The sequence below is a fragment of the Geotrypetes seraphini genome, chromosome 8, assembly GCF_902459505.1.
Source record: "Geotrypetes seraphini chromosome 8, aGeoSer1.1, whole genome shotgun sequence".
NCBI lineage: Eukaryota > Metazoa > Chordata > Amphibia > Gymnophiona > Dermophiidae > Geotrypetes > Geotrypetes seraphini.
Genome location: NC_047091.1, coordinates 51,716,431 through 51,737,614, shown reverse-complemented (window position 1 = coordinate 51,737,614; position 21,184 = coordinate 51,716,431).

Sequence of the window (21,184 nt, the reverse complement as noted above, 5' to 3'; positions counted from 1 at the left end):
TCCTGGTTTGGGGGAAGCCTGGATCTCAGATAATATGGCTGTTACTTGCTATTCTGGTTTAAGTTTGTTTACAATTTTGTGTTTTTTCCTGTTCTAGTTCAGAAATTGATATACTGTATATTTGAGCTCATCCTAACGTTCATTTGGTCTGCAGACTGCTCTTATGACTATTGTATTTACTGTATGGGAACTTGGGGCCCAGAGTGGCATTGTTTTGTGATCTTTCACACCTTTGGGACCGCCTAGGGCGAACCTGAGGCTGTGACCACAACCATGCAATTGGGGAGAAGGTGGGGGGGGATGGGGTTCCAGGGGGAGGGGAGTCCTTGGCCTATGTGGTTGCTGCTGGTATTCTTTCGATTATTGGGAAGGGTGGGATCAGACCCTGCTGCGAGACTCCTGCACCTGACATTTACCATGGTACTGGTGCTGCTCGGGCAGGTCCTGAGCGTCATGTGGCTGCCCTGGGTATGGCTGGGAACCCGGGGTGGATTTTTTCCGCACTTAGCATTTTATATGTTTGTACTAGCCCCTTTTGTACCTGCTGGCTAACACTTTGAGAATAGTGTCCTGGAATGTTTCGGGCATTACCTCTCCCATAAAACGAACAAAAATTTTAATACAGCTCAAACGACATAAGATCGACATAGCCTGTCTGCAAGAAACCCGACTTACAGACTTGGAACATCAGAAATTGAGGAGGTCCTGGGTAGCCGCAGTGCATGCAGCATCTTCAACTCATAAGCGGGCAGGGGTGGCGATACTGATTAGTAAGACATTGCCTTACACTGCGAAAGTAGTAGCCTCGGACCCACAGGGCCGCTACCTCTTGCTGCAGTTGTCAGTAGGCACATATTCCTTTTACATGATGAATGTATATGCACCTAATACCTATGAACATTCCTTCTTTGAGGGTCTCACTGCCATGCTTCTTGGGCGGGTTACTGATCCGGTATACATTGCAGGGGATTTCAATCAGGTGTTTGACCCGACTTGTGATCGTTCTCAGCCGGGACCTGGTGCGAGTATATCTCATAACAGAGGCCTGCCCTATCTTTGCGCCACTTTAGATCTGGAGAATTCTCCATACCACTGAACGGGATTACACACACCGCTCCAGAGCACATAACCCACAATCTAGGATAGATTACATCCTTACCACGCGCAGAGCATTTCTAAATGTGGATGCAGCGGTAATAGGCCCGGCAGTGATTTCAGATCACGCGATGATCTGGCTAGATGTGAATGTGGGCTTCGGTTTACGCGGACCTGTACGTTGGCACTTCCCTAGTTATCTATTTTCTGATGACCATTTCAAAACATACCTAACGACTAAATGGGGTGAATTCCTAGACTTTAATGGTCAGCATAGCAATGATCCGACACTGTTTTGGAGCACGGCTAAGGTGGTGCTCAGAGGAGATTGTATAGCTTATGTAATAGCGCGTAATTGCCGTTTGTCCCGGGGAATACTGCGGTTGGAAAAAGAACTAGCAAGCACTAAGCGTCATTATACCCTGTTCCCGACCCGCCACACTAGGGAACATTTAGCTTCCGTGGAAACGACCCTCAACTCCTATATACATGAGCACACGGTGAAAATGCTCTTGTATCAAAAATTTCGCTACCATCGCTATGGAAATCGGGTAGGGAAGTTATTAGCCCGCTTGACTTCCCAGATGTGGGGTCACCGTTATGTTCTGGGATTGAGGGATAGTACGGGCCAATTTCAACACACTACTGAACACATTGCACAACTTTTTCAGTCCCACTTCGGGAAGATATATGGGCGCCGGGACTCAGGAGCTGAACCCCTTATTAAGGACTATTTCACGGATTCCGGTTTACAGCTGCTCTCTGACTCGGATGTTAGGTTTCTTAATGTACCCATCACCCCTAAAGAACTACTTAAAGCTAGCCGTAATCAACGAAATTTTTCGGCTCCAGGGCCGGATGGCTTTACGGCAGAATTTTATAAACTGCTCTCAGGGCAGCTTAGTCCTTTTTTGAGGGACTATTACTCCCAGGTAATCCAGGATGAACATTTCCCTGGAGAAGCGAATGAGACTTTAATCACGTTGATATTGAAGCCTGGCAAAGACAGTTCTGCTCCTGAGTCCTATCGCCCAATTTCTTTGCTGAATGTAGACATCAAAATTCTGTCCAAAATCTTAGCTGATAGATTAGCGACCCTTCTCCCCGATGTGATTGCATTCACACAAGTCGGCTTTGTACAGGGTAGACAAGCAGTACATAACTTACGTAAAGCATTGATAGCCTTAGTGCACACACAACTCCATCACACTCCTATGCTTCTACTCAGTTTGGATGCGGCACAGGCGTTCGACCAGGTCAATTGGACGTACCTCTTTGAAGTGTTAAATTGTATGGGGATATCTGGCTGGTTCGCCTCGGCATTACGCACTTTATATTCCACTCCAACAGCAAGACTACTTATCAATGACATTATTACTGACCCAATACCTATTGAGAGGGGAACTCGACAGGGCTGTCCCCTGTCACCCTTCCTATTTCTATTGTACCTCAAACCCTTTCTTCGCACAGTGTCTCAGGACCCTGACATAGTGGGTGTGGACTTCGGGATTCATTCACTCAAAGTGTTGGCCTTTGCAGATGATCTATTATTTTTGCTAACTGACCCCGCTCACTCTGTTCGATATTTATTGCAAGCGCTTAACGAATTCAAATTTTATTCGGGATTTACGTTGAACTACCAGAAATCTATGGCCCTAGGTAGCCCCATGACACAAAAACAGACATGGAGCGGTCACTTCCCATTTACGTGGGCTCAGACTTCAATTCGCTATTTGGGGGTACAGATCCCCCGAGACCTTACGACCCTGTACACCAGCAATATCACCCCATTGCTTCAAGACACCTCACAACATCTACAGAATTGGTCCACTTTTCCCTTATCGGTGGCGGGCCGGGTAGCCCTTTTTAATATGGTGCTCTTTCCCAAATGGTTATATCGCTTTCAGGTTTTACCTCTGCTGCTGTCCCGTGCCCATAACATTCGTTTAACGAAAGAGCTACAGTGTTTTCTATGGGGTGGTAAGCGACCACGTATGCCCTTGCTACGGATGTGTCTGCCCAGGGATAGGGGGGGCTATGGTTTATTAAATGTACATTGGTATGCTTTGGCTTGTCAGATGAGACATATTAATGATTGGTTTAGAGGAACATCTGATTTTTCTGCTACACCACTGGAGTTATCTTTGCTGGCTCCGTCCCATGTGAGCTATTTTCTACATGTGGTGGATCCGAGGATGCATCCTTTGGTGTCTCACTACCCCATTTTTACGGGATTGCCAACCAAGTATGAATCTGGATATGTTAGCGACAGCGTGGGCTGAGGACTTGCATTGCCAGTTGACTGCTCAACAGTTACAACGGGTCCTGAAGAACATTCAGGTGTCACCCAATATTACTCACTGGGAAATTACATTACATTAGTGATTTTTATTTCGCTTGTACCTTGCGGTTCAAAGCGGATTACATAAGAAGAGAACTGGACATTTCCAGGAGGGTACATGACATTGGAGAATACAGATTGAGGGTATAGACTTAATAACAGAATGAGTGTATAGACATAATAACATTGGAAGATAAATCAGGTTACATTACATTACATAGCAAATTGTCTGTTTCCATACGTTGGTAGGTAATCGGTTTCGGTAGGATGATTTAGGTTCCAGATAGCTTTGTTGGCTTTCTTTTTTTTCATTTTTTTATTGGTCAATTGAGGGTATGGTGCCAGGGAGTGCGCATAACCTGGTCGGTGTAAGTGGAAGAGGAGAGGGAGATTAGGAAGAAATGCAATTGAAAATTGTTCTTAGACTTTACATTCCACCGGAACGTGCAGCCCGGATGGGGATTACTGCGTCACATTCTTGCCCGAAATGCAATCAGGCTCACGCATCTTTGAGTCACATGATTTGGGCCTGCCCCGCAATCCAACAGTTTTGGAGACATCTTGGCCTATATACCACATCGCTTTGGGGAAGGCGATGGCTTCCGCAACCGAGGGCATTATTTGGATTTTATAATATAGCCTCGCCCAAACCCAGGGGAATGTCAGCATTTATCTCCAGAGTCCTTTTGATGGGAAAAAAAGCCATCCTCACCAACTGGCTCTCCCATGATCCCCCGTCATATGCACAATGGAGATCCCTAATGATAATGCACGCAACACTGGAGAGACACATGGTGGGAGACTTGACTCTTGGCCCGGGTCGCAAATTTTGTCAGGGTGGGAGCACTTCTGGCAGGACCTCACACCGCGTGCTCGCAGTAGACTTTTGAATCTTTATGATTTTATTCCCACTCTCAGTAGAGAGCTGCACGGGAACGGGGACGACGGGAATCCCGCGGGCATCCCGCAGGTTCCCCCTTCAGGTCACGGGGATCCCGTGGGGACGCCCCTAGGGTCGCGGGGATCCCGTGGGGACACCCCCTAGGGTCACGGGGATCCCATGGGGACGCCTCCGAGGGTCGCGGGGCTCCTGCGGGGCTGGATGTACTCAGTCGCGCGGCTCTTCTTCTCCCTACCTTCTCTGCTTGCAGCACAGAGCCGAACGGAAGTCTTCCCGACGTCAGCGCTGACGTTGGGAAGACTTCCGTTCGGCTCTGTGCTGCAGGCAGGGCAGGTAAGGAGAAGGAGAGTAGCCTCGCGGTTCGAGTGGCTACCAAGGGAGGGGGACGGTCCGCCCCGCCCCGGTTGCAGCACAGCCGGCCAGGTCCCTTTACTTTTGTGGCACTTCCCCGACCGACCGACAACAGCCCGGGTCCGACAATCCTCCCTGCCCTGTAGCCGCGAATCTAAATTACCTTCTTACAGCAGCTGTAAGAAGGTAATTTAGATTCGCGGTTAAGGGCAGGGAGGTTTGTCGGACCGGGGCTGTTGTCGATCGGTCGGGGAAGTGCCACAAAAGTAAGGGGACCTGGCTGGCTGTGCTGCAACCGGGGCGGTAGAGAAGGAGGGGGGAGAAGGACGCTGAAAGGCCATGGTGAAGACAGGAGGGGGGGGAAGGACTCTGAAAGCACTTGAAGACAGAGGAGGGAGAAGGACGCTGAAAGCACATGGGGGAATACAAAGGGGTGGAGAAGGACGCTGAAAGGCCATGGGAAGGGCGGGGGGGAAGGACTCTGAAAGCACTTGTGGAAGACAGAGGGGGAGAAGGATGCTGAAAGCACATGGGGAAGACAAAGGGGTGGAGAAAGACGCTGAAAGGCCATGGGGAAGACAGAGAGGGAGAAGGACACTGAAAGGACATGGGGAAGATGGGGGGGAGGACACTGAAAGGAAATGAGGAAGAGAGAGTAGGGAGAAGACGCTGGCAGGGAAGAAGACAGATGCCAGACTATGGGGGGAGCGGAGAGAAGAAGATGGGTGCCACACCAATTTGGAAGGGGGAAGAAAGGGAGAGGCACAGTAACAGAGCAAATGGAAGATGCAGAAGGAAGAGAGACAGTGGATGGAAGGAATTGAATGAGAACATGAGGAAAGCAGAAACCAGGCAACAAAGGTAGGAAAAGAATTCTATTTCTTTTTTTTTTTTTTTTTGCTTCAGAATAAAGTAGTATATTAGTTGTGTTGATAAAAATTTATAAACATTAGAGGCTCTGGTAGAAACCCGTTTACAAAGTATGTATTCTTCCCAATTAATATTTTCAAATTAATAAAGTCTTTTTGCTTATTTGTAAATGGGTTTCTACCAGAGCCTTTAATTCAGTAGCATAATTAAATGAAATAACTATTTCTGAAGTTTATAGGGACGGGCGGGGACGGAGGGGATTCCTCGCGGGGACGGGTGGGGACGGAGGGGATTCCTCACGGGGACGGGTGGGGACGGAGGGATTCCTCACGGGGACGGGTGGGATTCCTCGCGGGGACGGGTGGGACTTTGGCGGGGACGGGTGGGATTTCTGTCCCCGCGCAACTCTCTAACTCTCAGCTGTTGGACTGGCCATGGATTCTTGGGGAGGGGGGGGATGGGAGGGGAACTGATTATATTGTTGAAAATGTTATTTCCTGAATGGTACTACTGTTTGTATTTGCTTCTTACTGCTGGAATAATAAAAATCATTTAAACAAAAAGCTCTGCAGGGGACTCTTATCATATAATCTCTTGATCTGAGATGTGGACAGGGAAGGGCGGGGAAGAAGAGATTATTCTGACAATCAACAGGCAGCTTGAACCCTTCATCTCTTCACCAATGGAAAAGGTGGGGGAAGGGAAAAAAAAGATGGAGATTTCCTGCCGTAAAACTAGAGATATAAACTGCTGACAACCTTCTAGATATTTTTCTCTCCAAAATGTCCAAGTGCTGATATTTGAAGCTGACTTTCTGGACTTCTTGCTAGGCTTCTGTATGTCCAAAGTTCGGGGGGGGGGGGGGAGGCATTTATGGGCAGGCTCACAAGACAGAACTTAGACATCTGGAGTTATATGTTTTAAAAATGTCTAAGTGCCAAAAAAGGTAACCACTGGAGGGATTAAGTAATGACCCCTCACTTCCCCAGTAGTCACTAACCCACCTTGCAAAGATCTGAATTAAACAGTACATACCTGTTTCTGGAACAGCAGCACCTGGTATGGAAAGCCTAGTAGTGCTGCACACAGGTGTCTTAAGTAGCCTGGTGGGTGGGCTAGCCTACCGCCATTTCAAACACCCACCTCCAGTCCGCCGCCGCTCCCAATCGCTGCAAATAAAGCAAAGTAAGGGTCCAGGCGAGGGCCCACAAACCTTCTTCCCGATGTAAATTCTGATGTTGGACAGGAAGTTCTGGGCCGGCGCCTGGACCTTACTTTGCTTTAGTTGCAGTGGTCGGCAGACCGGGGGGGGGGGGGTGTTTGAAGTGGCGGTAGACAGCAGCAGTAACCAGCACGGGGGGCAAGCTTTGGCGCTGGAGGGAGGGAGGCAGGCTGGCTTTAGCACAGCAGTGAGGCAGTGGCGTACCTAGCATATGTAACACCCGGGGCCCATCATTTTTTGGCACCCCCCATCTGTACGAAAAACATGATTTTTAGTAATAAGCCACACGTCACATATGAGTACCTAGGAAAAGGCAGCATCTTACATATGCAGTGAGCAGTACAACATCAATACACCCATTGTAAAACTAAACAAGCCAGACTAGTACAGATCAATCCTACACCGTCAATCCTAACAGAAAACCATATCTTTCGAACACACAGAACACAGAAAACACCTTCACCTAGTATGGAATATGTCATCACAAACTAACCCTTCCCTCATTTACAAAACTGTAGTGTGGATTTTAGCCACGGTGGTAACAGCTCTGACGCTCATAGAATTCTGAGCATCAGAGCTGCTACCACACCGGCTGGCGCTAAAAACGCTCCACAGTTTTGTAAAAGGGGGGATAAAATAGAAATACATAGACAAAGGTTAAATCGAACCAGCAAGAAGCTGGACTTTGCATACAGTGCAACACGACAGAAACAGTGACACGTCTCCTAAAGCAATAAATAAATAGAAAATTTTTTCTACCTTTGTCTTCTCTGGTTTCTTTCATCTTCTTGTTACTCTCTTCCTTCCATCCACTGTCTGCCATCTCTCTGCCCCTATATGGCAACTTCTCTCCTTCGATACCCCTTCCAGAAACTGTATGCCTCCCCCTTCCATCTCTCCTTTCACCCCCATTGGTCTGGCATCTCTCTCTTCTCCTTCCCTCTCCCACACCTCTCTTCTGCAATCCCTTTCTTCCCTCATTTTCCTTTTTCAATTTATTTTCTGCATCCATTTAGATTATGTTCTTACTACCCTCTCATCAATTTTCTTTTTTACTGTCTACCTACAGCTCCCCATCTCTTTCCCTCACCCCCTCCAGTATTTCCCTAACTCAATCCTTTTCCCCCATCATGTGCCCTCCTTTTATTTATCCCCTCCTTCCATCATCTGCCCTTTCTCTCTCTTTCCCCCACTTCCATCATCTGCCCCTTCTCTCTCCCCGCTTCCATCATCTGCCCCTTCTCTCTCTTTCCCACCACTTCCATCAGCATCTGTCCCCTTTCTCTCCCTTCAACCCCAATTCCATGCAGTATCGTTCCCCCTTATTTCTCTTTCCCTGCAATTCCATCAGCATCTGCACCTTTCTCTCCCTTCACCATGCTTCCATACCACCCCCATACCATACCCTGACCCCCTTTCCCACCCTTCACCATGCTTCCATACAACCCTGACCCGCCTTTGTCGCCCTTCAGCATGATTCCCTACCACCCTGACCCCCCTTTGACACCCTTCAGCATGATTCCCTACCACCCTGACCCCCCTTTGACACCCTTCACCATGTTTCCATACCACCCTGACTCCCCTTTGACACGCTTCAGCATGATTCCATAGCACTCTGACCCCCCTTTGTCACCCTTCAGCATGATTCCATAGCACCCTGACCCCCCCTTTTGTCACTCTCCATACCCTTTCATGCCACCCTGACCTCCTTTCTGTCTCCATCCCAAAGATCCTGCGATGACTGCTTCTGCTCCCATGGAAGAGGTAAGTGACGTCGGAGGGGGCTGGACCGGCAGACACAGTTAGTTGCGGCAAGATCCCCCCCCCCCCCGACACTTACCTCTTCCGAAACAGGAGGGAAACGGTGCAGTCATCGCGGGACCTTCTTCACTTCAGCGCGGCTGCCAACTCTAAGTACAGCAGCCGCGCTGAAATGCCGGTTGAAGCAGCGCGGGAGGTACACCCCTTTGGAGCGTGCACCCGGGGCAGACCGCCCCCTCTCCCCCGCAGTATGCCACTGCAGGATGCACAGTCAGAAGGAAACTCAACCAGACTCATGAATTCACCAGACAGCAACGATAGGAAAAATGATTTTATTTTCAATTTAGTGATCAAAATGTGTCAGTTTTGAGAATTTATATCTGCTGTCTATATTTTGCATTATATTTGTCTATTTTTCTATAGTTACTGAGGTGACATGGCATATTTTAAAGTCATCTGCCTTGACATCTTTGAAAACCCCCCAAATATAAATGCATAGTGTGCTTTGTATTTTTTTTTTATTTTATGGTTACCATTATGAATTAATAAGATATGTGTACATGAAATGAATGGAAGAAATTGGGGGGGTGGGGCTAGGGCAGGATTGGGGCAGGGCTAGGGCGGGATTGACAATTAATAGATGTCCCATTTTGATTAAAAAAAAAAATAAATGGTCACGTTATATATGCTGCCTTTTTCTTATTTGGAAAGACCAACTCATATTTCAACCACAAAATTCCCATGCTCAAATTAAAACACTAGTTTCCACTCTGCACACAATCATAGTCATATCTCAGTAAGCTGATCAATATACCCCACCCCATGCTCCTTCCTTAGCTGAGATTCAACTTTCCTCTTTGCAGCTTTCTGCTTTCCTGATATGCAGGGTCTAAACTCTGGAATGACCTCCCTTTATACATCAAAAACCTTCCTATCCTTTCAGAATTCAATAAAAACATTAAAAACCCATCTGCTTATTCAGTCATTTGGCAGTTAGTCTGCATACTGGCACTTTGTTTTATGCTGACTTGATACAAGATATTCAAACTACATTACCAAGGATATTAGAACCTTTTTAATAAATTCATGGATTTAAAAGTAAATCCAATAAGAACTGCCATCACCAGATCAGACTTATAATCCATCAAGTTTGGCAATCCGCACACGCAGAAGCCCTGCCAGGTATGCACCCATATCCCTATATGCCTCTCGTAAGGAGATGTGCATCTAGTTTGCTTTTAAATCCTCCATGTTGGAAGAAACATTAAGTTCAGAGAAAATATGACAGGAGGAATTTCCTTTGTAACAGGCCTCAGAATGTTTTAATATATTTAGATATAACCAAAGCAGATAAATTGTACCCCTTAAATACAATACCTTTTATGGAAGAAATGGATATTGTTGAAGAACTGAAGAAAAACTTCTATCAAGCTGGAGCTGGAACTGCTGCTGCTGCTTCTTCTTCTTTTTCTTCAAAAAGAGTCTCTGCAACTACCTTCAATTCACTGTAGTTGCTGTCTCTGCAACTAGTTTCTCTTCATTCTAGTTGCTCTCAGGCTTACCAAGGGTTAGGCCAAAGACCAGCATTCCTCCCCTTGATGGTCACCTGTAGAAACTAGAACTCTAAGAAAATACTCAGAGAACAGTCTCAGAATAAAAAGGACCACACCAGCCAAAGGTCCTTCCTCAGGAGTCCTTTTCCTATCAGGGTGAGGGAATTTCCAAAACCCCAAAATGGAATCTATTTGTTCTCCTTATCAAGTCCAAAGGTTACTCCAACATTCACCAACATCCCAAGTCCCAAAAATTCCCAAACGGCACAAAAGATATCCTTTCAAATAGCAGTTCTCTCCATATGCAAATTACTATGCAAAGTAGCTCTTCTTCATTTAGAAGTAGAAATCACTCAGGTACATTAGATAGATTGTGAGCTCACTGGGACAGAGAAAAATGAATCAGCAGTAAAAGTCCTTCTCCCCTCTTACCATGTAGCCGGCCATTCTAAAGCAAGGGAAAATGTTAGCACGTTGTGACAGAATGCTGAGGCATTCCCCCCTCCCTTGTCACAAGACCCCAGTCACATATAAACCCTTACCTTAAGCTGTCCTTATTTGGAAAGAACATCAGCTGACAGGCATTGCATTGCATACTGCAAAGATTCAGGTTCTGTCCACGTGTTAATCAAGCCCTTGCCTAAGTGCAGAGTTGGAGGGTAATCACAAGGTAAAGCACGAGGCAAAGGGCAGGTGATCACGATGTAAAAGCATGTACCTGTGTTTCCACCAATGTAAAAGCATGTACCTCTGTATCCACCAATCATTAGATGTGTAAACGAGGGAGTTATTATGATGTCATGTGCATAGAAGCATAATAAAAGGGACTCGGAGCTAGCCATTTGCAGCACCTCTATCCTGACTCTTATCCTGTGTGTGTTTGTTTGCTGTGTTACATTCCTACAAGTTTGCTATGTTACATTCCTACAAGGCTTTTTAAGGTTTGCACTGGACATTTCTTCTTCATCTTAATGCATTTAATTCTAGGTTACTATGCCCGGCACTTCTGGGTATAGGGAAAGTAATCTTGAGGTTCTCTTATTTTAGGGACATTTAGGGATTTTTTGATATGCCTCACATATCTACTAGGGAACGCTAATTAATGGCAGACCTCTCAGCCTGGCTTAGGAAGATCTAGGGACTCACATTTTTTATTATAATATATGCACCTTATTAGTAATTATTGAATATGTGATGGATATGCGTGTGACATGTTTGGGGCCCCAGACTGTGTGTGAGAATGTGTTTGATTAGGTGCGTGAATTGTGGGTGTGTCGTTATATTTGAAATGCCTGACTTTGACTACCTCTTAATCGCCCTCACATGTATTGTTAATCATCTATTCTAGACCCTCAGAAATGCCACCAGAATACTCAAGTGAATTTCATAATATCTGGCTTTATGCATTAGATCTTCACTGGGTCTCTCAATTCAATTTTCCATGTTGTAAGTTGAATGTGATAAATATCTTTAAATTCATAAATACTTTATAAACATTTAATAAATAGTTTATAATTATTACTTAACTTAGGTGGTCAAATTCTAAGGGATAAATACACCAACATGTTTCACCCTGGGGGGTTTCTTCAGGGCTACAATCCCTAAAACGATAAAACCCACTTTATTAATAAAGTTAATTTAGCGTTATAAATCACCATATCCAAACACATTCAAATTTATATCAATAACGTTCTGATAGGTTCTCACCTTGTGTGAAACTAGTCACCCACAACACGACCACCAAATTCCTGTTACCAAGATGGCCGCGGCGTGCTCATTTTCATGTTACATACCTCCCGGTCAGCTGTTAGTGACATCACAAGGGCGGCACCAACCACTGACCAGGGGCCTTCAGCCGACTATTCAATATTGGAATTATAATTCAATGTTCAAACACTCCCCATTGTTACTAAATTAATCTCTTAATGAGTGCAGATGGGAAAATCCCCCCCCCAAAAGGAAACCTCATATTAAGGACAACCATTCTAGTTCTAAGTTGAGCCCAAAAGGAATAACTTTTTTGAGGCAGTAGATCCACCTCTGTTCTAAAAAGTTTAATTTTTCCTCCATATTGCCCTCCACCCCCTGGGTTGTCAATCCATCAGTAACTCTCCATTTAATCTGGTCCACTGAATGTTTCTCTGAAATCCAATGTTGGACAAGTGGGGCTGAAAGGGCTCCTGTGGTGATACGAGATTTATGCTCGTTCAATCTTAGCTGAACAGATCGCTTAGTACGGCCTATGTATACAAGGGGGCAGGGACACACTATAATGTATATCACCCAATCCGTCTTGCAGTTTGTGTTTTCACGGGCATGGAAAATTAAACTGGTCTGGGGGTCCTGCCACCGCCCCCCTTCAATGGTTTTGTCACACCATTGACAGTGTGAACATTTAGTGTGGGAGCCGTATTTCTGAGTTTGATCCCCCCTCCCCGTTTTTCTAACAACTGACCTATCGTCCTGCCTTTAGTATAGGCAATCATGGGGACTTCATCCAAGCCTCTTAAGGTGTTCAAAATGGGCCAATGCTGTCTAATATATCCCACCATAGCTCTTACTGCATCTGAATAGGGTAAGACACACACTAATCTCGATTCCTCAACATCTAGTTGGTTGACCCTACACTTATCTTGTAGTAATAAGTCCCATTGGGCATACTGTGCTCTTAAGTATGCCTGATGTATAGATTTCTCTGGATAGCCCCTCGTACGGAACCGTTGTCTAATGTCTCCTGCGACCCTCTTGAATTCTGCCAAATCAGAGCATGTTCTCCTAGCCCTTAAAAATTGATGCACAGGGAGGCTGTATTTAAGCTTATAAGGATGGAAACTCGAAAAATGCAACAGTATTCCGAGCTCCTGGTTTTCTATATAAAGTGGTGCTTAATTGGTTGCCCTCTCTGACGACTAGAACATACAAAAATTATATTTTGATGGTATTATATGTTGCTGTAAACTGTAGATTTTCATTTTTTTGTGTTGATCCAGGAGATGAACCCTTGTAGGTCTGCTACTGTTCCACTACAGAGGAAGAATATGTCGTCCAAGAATCGTTTCCACATTAAAATGTGTGTTCGATATTGTATAGAAGGATATATCACTTCTTCAAATTTGCCAACATACAGCGTAGCTAACGAGGGGGCCAACGTGGCCCCCATGGCTACCCCTTGAACCTGTTTGTAAAAAACTCCTTCATATATAAAATCATTTTCTTCAATAAGTCATTTGGCTAGGGTGAGGAGGAAGTCAGTGGTAATCCTCTGTTGGCCCTGCCTAGCCACTAGGGTGTCCCTGATAATGTCCAAAGCATTTTTCTGTGGAATCTTTGTGTACAAAGACACAACATCCAAGGTGACCATCAAATATTGTGTGGGTAAATTAGAAATTTGCATAAGTGTCCTTAAAAAGTGAGAGAAGTCTTTCAAATAAGATCAAACTAATTATTAAATATTTATAAAGTATTTATGAATTTAAAGATATTTATCACATTCAACTTACAACATGGAAAATTGAATTGAGAGACCCGGTGAAGATCTAATGCATAAAGCCAGATACTATGAAATTCACTTGAGTATTCTGGTGGCAATTCTGAGGGTTTAGATTAGAGAATGACACGGTGGCGGTTTACCCGCGGCTACTGCGTTTAGCCGCGGGTAACCCGCCAAAAACGGGGATTGAAAATTAGCAGCCTCTGCGGGGACGGGGACAAGGCCATCACCGCCCCGTGGAGCGGTGAATGGTCTTGTCACCGCAGTGAGGCATAAAGGATCGTGGTCCCCGCACCCCCATCCGCCCACCCGCACGCCAGCTCGATCGTTTAACCAGCTTCCTCTCTCCACCTCACCTTAGTTTGCCGGCTTTCTTTTTCGGCGACCGGAACGCTTTCAAAAGAGCCGCTCACGCGCGGCTGCTCAGTATTCAATCTTCTGCTCTGACCCAACCGGAAACAGGAAGTTGCAGCAGAGCAGAAGATTGAACTTTGAGCTGCCGCGCGTGCGCGGCTCTTTGAAAGCGTGCCGGTCGCCGAAAAAGAAAACCGGCAAACTAAGGAGAGCTGGAGAGCAGTAGCGTACCAAGGGGGGGCGGGAGGGGCGAAAAAGGTAATGGCGCCAGGACTTGGAGCACCGAGGCAGACCGCTTCTCCCCCCTCCCAGCCGAACCCCCGCTGACTCTCTTATCTCCCCCCCCAAGTGAACCTTTCCGACCCTCCCAGCGAAAGCAGCAAACCTCCCTCCAGTAGCGTCGACTTTCTCCTCCCTCTGCCGCATCACTGATGACGTCATCAGTGACGCGGCAGAGGGAGGAGAAAGCCGCGAAGGAGGTTTGCTGCTCTCGCTGGGAGGGTCGGAAAGGTTCACGGGGGGGGGGGGGGAGATAGGAGGGTCAGCGGGGATTCGGCTGGGAGGGGGGAGAAGCGGTCTGCCTCGGTGCTCCATTACCTTCTTCGGGCAGCAGCAGCGTTTACAATTCGCTGCTGTTGCCGGCTTCAGGCCTTGTTCTCTGCCGGGTCCTGCCTACTTCCTGTTTTCATGAAGACAGGACCCGACAGAGAGGAAGGCCTGAAGCGGGCAACATCAGTGAATTGTGAATGCTGCTGCTGCCCGATGAAGTTCAGGACATCGAGGAAGGAGCAGGGTGAAATCGGCTGCTGGCTTGGGGTGAGGGTAGGGAAAGAATCGTGGAAGTGGAGAAATTGGCACGATGGCTTTGTGGGGGCTAGGGGGAAAGAGAAAGAAAGGAAAAAATAAAGAGGGGGGGCAGGGGGAGAGAGAAAGAAAGGCAGAAAGAAAGAGGGGTCAGGGGGAGAGAGAAAGAAAGGCAGAAAGAAAGAGGGGGACCAAGGGGAGAGAGAAAGAAAGGCAGAAAGAAAGAGGGGGTCAAGAGGGAGAGAAAGAAAGGCAGAAAGAAAGAGGGGAGCCAGGGGGAGAGAGAAAGAAAGAGGGGGGGGCAGGAGAAGAAAGAAGAAGGATCAGAAGAAGGACCAGAGACTCATGAAATCACCAGACAAAAAGGTAGGAAAAATGATTTTATTTTCAACTTAGTGATCAAAATGTGTCCGTTTTGAGAATTTATATCTGCTGTCTATATTTTGCACTATGGCCCCCTTTTACTAAAACGCAATAGCGGTTTTTAGCGCAGGGAGCCTATGAGCGTCGAGAGCAGCGTGGGGCATTCAGCGCAGCTCCCTGCGCTAAAAACCGCTATCGCAGTTTAGTAAAAGGGAGGGGGAATATTTGTCTATTTTTGTATAGTTGTTACTGAGGTGACATTGCATAAAGTCATCTGCCTTGACTTCTTTGAAAACCCGCGGAATATAAATGATAATTAACATTTTCTCTGCGTACAGCGTGCTTTGTGTTTTTAAAATTTTATTGTTGGTAGATCATTTTGACTTGGCCACGAAGGTAAGGGGGAGGGAGGGAGGGGAGCTGCTGAAAGACATATAGTAATCCTTGCAGGCTTGACTGTGCAGGGAATTATTTTTGTAAAATCATGTTTTGTTATGTTACTGGCATTATCTAGACTTTAATTTCTATGAATGAATAGAATGAAAATGATATAAAATTACTTGCTTGCGGGGACCGCGTGTTCCGGCTCACACAAGGAAGGAGGGGGTGAAAGGGAAAAAGTTTCTCTTCCTTGGAAATAGATTCTGAAGTGACCTCATCAAAGAAGACCAGCACTAAATGTACAAGAAATCCCTTAAACAATGTCAAAAGAGCCCAAAATAGAAAACTGCTACTGCCTTGAGACTCCATTATTGAAGGAATCAACTTGAAATCACAGAAGAGACAGGAAAAGGTTAAATGCCTCATGGAATCCTCAGGTACAAAACACAAACCAAATTGTGAATGAAATCAGAGCAGACAGTAAGAATTATAAAATTGATGTCATTATCCATCAGGAAAAAAAGGCGTACTAGAAATAATGCCTCAGCAATACAATTTTCAGAAGTTCTATTTGCTCATGGTAAGGGAGAAGAGAGACTGCTAGTGATGGTGGGGGGACTGATAGAAGATATGAAAGAAGGGTGGTAGAAAGGAACAGATGGTAAAGGAGGGAGGGAAGGGTGGTGGTGGAAAGGAATAGAACAGACATTGAAAGAGGGTAGAGAGGAACAGACCCTGAAAGGAAATGTGGAAGGCAGAGTGGGGAGAAGACGCTGGAAGGGAAGAAGACAGATGCCAGACTATGGGGGAGCGGAGGGAAGAAAATGGGTGCTAGACGGGGACGGTGACGGGGCGGTGAATGGGATGGCAGTGACGGGGCGGTGAAAGGGATGGCGGTGACGGTGACGGGGCGGTGAAAGGAACGGCGGTGACGGGGCGGTGCAGAGGATGGTGGGCCGGGGACGGTGCAGTGACGGGGACAGATTTTTTCCCCGTGTCATTCTCTAGTTTAGATGATTAACAATACATGTGAGGGCGATTAAGAGGTAGTCAAAGTCAGACTATTCTCGAAACACTGGTGGATATATATTCTCTCACAAGCATTTTGAAACGCTGATTATCAAGTTATATTTAAAATGTGCATACAAAATCAAAAACATTACTACCAACACTTTAGATTTTGAAATTTCCAGAGGCACTATATGGAAATAGTTAAGTTAGCGCCAAGGGGAATAGGAAAGATTTCCCAACTTACAAATTTTATGACTGAAGATGAAGTATCATATACCATGTTTACATCATGGTGAAAAGTAGCCAGAAAATTACCCTGGGATGTCATGACCATTTATACCCCCAAAGTAGCAAATCATAAAAATCTGTCATGTTCTAGGGTACAAAATTGTACTAGAAATTGCATTAACAGTGGACTAGCTTTGTGGAACTGTTCACATTTTACAAATATTTCATATATGCTCCCCTTGTCCTGCCTACAGGATGTTCCTGCTAATTTAACACACAATACCCAATGCTGCCTAAGTAGATTAGTGCCAGCATTAGTAAATAACAATTGATTAATCCCAGGATTACTAAAGAAAGACGCTCTGTCTCTATAACCTCTGATACTTATGCCTTAACTGACCAGTGTTATAGTAATGTTAACTTGCTCTGAAAAGCTGAAATTATCTCTTTGCCTGTCTCCTTACCTGGGTTAGCATTATATAATCATTAGCTTGTGCATTGGCAAAAAACATTAATCATACCTCACACGCACTTAGCTTGCTAAATCAAGAACAACATGAAATACAGACAGCTGTGTTCGACAACTGAGCAGCCATAGATTACATGAATTGGCTTTTAATATGCATCAAGATAACTTACCAGAGTGGTGGAATGCTCTATGGTCTGGCCAATGGTTCCAGTCATTTTTCAGTCTACTCATTGGAATAGGTCTTTTGATTACTCTCTGTTGTCTTATTGAATGCCTGCCTTCCTTGTTTGCTTTATGCATCAGTCCATATCACAAATTATCCCGAGCAGATTTGCCTCACCTCTATACCCTTAAAAATAGTTAAGGGGAAATGTAGGGACGCCATTCTGCCATTCTGAAACAGAGCGAGATTGGCACACTGATTTCACCGCCCCTGTGTAAGAATTATGAATTACTCCCATTCCCTCTCCCCTCTTGCCATGTAGCCGGCCATTCTAAAGTAAGGGAAAATGTTAGCACCTTGTGACAGAATGCTGAGGCATTCCCTCCTCCCTTCTTGTCACAAGACCTCTGTCACATATTAACCCTTATCTTAAGCTGTCCTTATTGGAAAGGACATCAGCTCAGAGGCATTGCATTGCATACTGCAAAGACTCAGGTTCTGTCCACGTGTTAATCAGGCCCTTGTCTAATTGCTGAGTTGGAGGGTGATCACGAGGCAAAGGGCAGGTGATCACAATGTAAAAGCATGTACCTGTGTTTCCACCAATGTAAAAGCATGCACCTTTGTATCCACCAATCATTAGATGTGTAAACGAGGGAGTTACTATGATATCATGTGCATAGAAGCATAATAAAAGGGACTCAGAGCTAGCCATTGGCAGTGCCTCCATCCTGACTCTTATCCTGTGTGTATGTGTTTGCTGTGTTACATTCCTACAGAGGGGGACCAGCATGACTTTTTTTAATGGGTTCAGATATTTGTTTGAGGGTAACACATACATCTGTGTGCATTTAAAAAAAAAAAAAGGTTTCCTGCCCCGAACAGCTGAGTGGCAGGAGACTGCTTTGAGGCTTTCCCTGCCTCTCAGCTGTTCAGTCTTCATCTGCCGGCTCTGCACATATTACATTACATTATATTAGTGACTTTTATTCCGCCATTACCTTGCAGTTCAAGGTGGATATGTGAGAGATGCTCTCACAGCAACTCTTTGATGCGATCAGACGGTGATTACGACCTACCTCTGCTAAAATTATTTGTATGCAAACATGTTTGAGCATCAGTCACTTTTTTGGAATTGGCCAAAAATCGGACCGCAGCAGACCTACTCAGTCTTACTGACCCTGTTTAGTGCATCTAGGTCTTAGTTCTGCAGCATCAGGGGACAAATACATATAGGTTAGGACTACGAAACATGCTTAAGCCCCTCCTGCTGGGGGGGGGGGGGTTGCTTTATGGAAGTGGCGGGAGGGAATGGGCTTTCTTCCAGCTGCCTTGGGGGGTGTCTTGGGGGTTGCTGTATGCCAGCGGCAGAAGGAGTGGGAATCCCTTCCACTGCCGGGGGAGGAGGATTGCTTGATGTATTATGTATGGATTATTTTTGTATACTGTATTGTTATTTTATTATGTTTTAGATTGTAAGCCGCCCTGAGGGTTATCTCTAGGGCAGGATAGAAAATTTTAAATAAACTTGGAAATTTGGAAAACCTGGCATCCTTCCTGCCCATCTTCAGTTTGGGTTCTTTTTATTATTTGTGCATTTATTCTGCGCATGTGCTGATTGCTATCACCAACGATCGGCCCATGCAAATTTAGTGACCCTCCGCAATTCTCCATCAACTTCATTTGCACGCATGGTTTTTTAAAGAATGACTTGTCTTTATGAAATTGTTACAATAGCAGCCGCGACAGCTGCCCATTGGATTTTACTGCGAACATTGTCCCCTCAGTCCTCCGTTGCCCTGGGTACATTAAATAGATTTTGACAGATAGAGAAAATGCTTCAGTGCCTGATTGTAAACCACTTAGATAACCTTGATTGACAATATATAAATACCAAAAATAAATAAAAAATGAGAGGTTTAGGGAGGGGCAAAGGTGTATGGCAGATTATGAATATACTTATAGACATTAGATTTTGTATTGATAACTATTTTATTTTCATCTGATGCAAGATAATAGTATATACATTATATTATTTTGTTTCTCTACTTTATACAGAGCTTTGTGCATATTGAGAGAGGGGAAGGGAGTAAATTCTGTAGACGTTTGTTGGGTATTCGTATTTATGGTCATATTTGTTCTTATTGTATGTATTGGTTACTTCAGTGTTTCTCAACAGATGCTACGTACGTGAGCCACTTGTTGGGGGAACGCAGCACTGCACGGGTCTCCCACCCCCTTAATGGCTGCTGCCACTGCTGAGCATCCCATGCCCTCCTTATTGCCTGCCCACCCACCCCCATCTGCTGAAGCCTGTACCGCTGGTGGGGATCCCATGCCCTCCTTCCAGCCCGGCCCCCCCCCCCCCAGAAGGCTTCTTTCCGATGTCAGAGCTGATGTTGGAGGAAAGTCTTCCGGGTCAGTAGGGGATCCCAGTTACCCCCTTCCAAGTGGGCTGTTCTTCCCTGCCATTAACGGCACTTGTTGCAGGGACGCGTCGGAGGCTCTTTCACGCTGCACGTGGCTGACCCGGAAACCTTCTCTGACATCAGAGCTGATGTCAGAGGGAAGGCTTGTGGGTCAGCCATGTTCAGCATGTGAGCCACTGCCCGTGCATCCCTGCAACAAGTGCCACTGAAGGCAGAAGGAGCAGACCAGCTGGACGGCCCTGAAGGAAGTAAGTGCGGCCCTGGAGGAGCAAGTAAGGGAAAGAGGGGGACATGATCTGGGACAAAGGGAGAAAAGAGGGTGGGAAGGAGTGTTTGGGACATAGGAGGGGCACAATTTTGGGAAAAAAGCTGGAAGGCAGGGAGGGAGGCACGAACCTGAGACACACAAGGAAGGGAGGCACTAACTTAGGACATATGAGGGAGGGAATAGAAAGGGAGAATTGGGCATGAGTGTGTGAATGAGAGGGAAAGAGATGGTGCACATGGGGTGTAGGGATGAAACACAACACACACAGGATTCGGGTTGGGCGGAGACGTTCTCTTGTGGATAGCTCCGAGCCCTTTTATTGAGCTTCTATGCTAATTACATCAAGGTAACTCCCTTGTTCACATATCTAATGATTGGTGGATAAAAGTCACATGCATTTACATCATAACACCCTCAAGCTCTGCATGTAGTCAATGCCTGTTTCTGCACGTAGTCAATGCCTGTTTGCTGAAGTATCTTTCCGTATAAGGACTACTTAAATAAGATAAGGGTTAATTTGTGACAAGGAGGAGGGGAGAGGGAATGATTCAGCGTTCTGTCACAGGGGCTAGGAAGTCAGTGTGCCGACCTCGCCCTGTTTCAGAGCAGCATATAGGGAAAAAGAACCGGATGTTCAGCTACCAAATGGGGGGATTAGTATTAGAGGGAAGTAGCCTTGAAAGAGACTTGGGCATACTGGTGGACACAACAATGAAGTCAACGGCACAATGCGCAGCAGCCTCAAAGAAGGCAAACAGAATGTTGGGTATTATAAAGAAGGGTATTACAACCAGAACGAAAGAATTCATCCTGCCGTTGTATCAGGCAATGGTGCACCCGCACCTGGAGTACTGTGTCCAGTATTGGTCACCGTATCTTAAGAAGGATATGGCAATACTTGAGAGGGTTCAGAGGAGAGCGACACGAATGATTAAGGGCATGGATAACCTTTCATACACTGAAAGATTGGAGAGGCTGGGGCTCTTCTCCCTGGAAAAGCGGAGACTTAGAGGGGACATGATAGAAATCTACAAGATCATGAAGGGCATAGAGAGAGTAGAGAGGGACAGATTCTTCAAACTTTCAGAACATAGAAGAACAAGAGGGCATTCGGAAAAGCTGAAAGGGGA